General features: G+C 46.8%; 1 pseudogene across 1 annotated transcript in view; it reads right to left on the reverse strand.

Annotated features, from left to right (window-relative positions):
• The window catches only part of LOC311318485, a 12646-nt pseudogene extending 11894 nt beyond the window's left edge, over positions 1-752 (reverse strand). Inside the window, exon 1 of the transcript XR_014631357.1 lies at positions 398-752. The product of XR_014631357.1 is annotated as an uncharacterized misc_RNA (transcript). The remainder of the gene's footprint in view (positions 1-397) is intronic.
• Between the last annotated feature and the right edge of the window lie 698 nt (positions 753-1450).

Genomic DNA, 1450 nt, shown 5'->3' on the forward strand with positions numbered 1-1450 from the left:
CACACACACACACACACACACACGTCCATACATTGCACAGTGGACAGAAAGAGTAGGCCTTTCATCAGGGGTGCGTCACCGTGTACATGCAGGTCTAGGGACATGATGGATGCGCGTGCACCCACCCATCGAAATCTTGGTCACCCTCTCAATTCTCAAAAGTATCTATCTGTTTCTCTCTCTCTCTCTCTCTCTCTCTCACACACACACACACACACACACACACACACACACACGCCGCGCTGAATGTGTGCGCACAAATGTGCTGCAGCGCTGCGTCACGAGAAGCCGCGGGTTCCCCAAATGTAACGCGTCTCTGAAACGCAAACCAAAACAACCACACCTGTAGAAAAGAGGCTTAGAAACGGTCACGCAGGAGGGAGGGGGAGGCTAGTACCTTGGACAGCACAACAAGTTGTTATCAGGAATATCCAAAACGCTTCAGTGGTCTCCATGCCAAAATCACCGTCTCCAGCTTTTCGATGTATAGATAGGCTATATTCCACACTTTAGTTCCAAAGATCCGTCCTGTCTCACAGACACCGGCGCTAATCAGTCTTTGTGCCTAACATCATAAAGATATCTTGAGTAGAGTCCCCACGCGAGAAGAGAGAAGCCGGGTCGTTCCCCAACTGGCGGTGCAGACCCTGGGCACAGTTTAGGACACAAGAGAGTTGAACCCGGTATATATAACCCACGCAGTGCGTGCCGTGTGTGGTTCCTTGCCGAAATGAACTCCCCGTGCTGCGAAGCGGCCAGGCGGGCGGGGATAAAGCTGCTTAGAGAACATGGGCAGATTATGTCCTGCTGAAATACACACACCCCCTATCCGACAACAAATTACAGCTCCGTACAGGGCTGTCTGTCTACCGGTAGCCTAGTGAGGGAAACCAGGCCAGGTCCAGCCTGGCTTATGTACATGGCTGGCTTGTTTCTGTTCAGGACTGGTAGGATGGAAGCTAGTCATGCCACTGAAATAGCTGTGAATTGAAATGACATTAAATAATGTCTGATAAATTAAGATATTCTTCATTTTATGAAATCCATTGACTTGTATTGAAGCGACCGTTGTAGATGTGTAGATCAATCCGCAGAGGGGATTCAGGAAGCAGAACTACTTACGGTAGCTATTGTTATTGTTTATGTTGCTAGGCTACCTAGTTTGCGGAAGTTTACACACGTATGTGCTGCAACTAAATAGTTCTATGCTAAATATTTAAAAACGCCTTTCCAGATGAACTAGAATCTTACTTTATGGCGAATTATAAGTCAGAACGCCAACTAACACCTCGGTGAGTTCTTGTCTTTGAAATTGAGAGTTTAACATGTTTTTTGAATGATTTTTCACGGTGCCCACCCACATCCATTGTATGACCAAAACAGTGGTAGAGCAATTATCGGACTTTCTCAAAAGTGCTAGTTTTGTCAACGTTTTGATCTGAACCATTGT

The sequence above is a fragment of the Borostomias antarcticus genome (genome assembly GCF_949987555.1).
Source record: "Borostomias antarcticus genome assembly, chromosome: 15".
NCBI lineage: Eukaryota > Metazoa > Chordata > Actinopteri > Stomiiformes > Stomiidae > Borostomias > Borostomias antarcticus.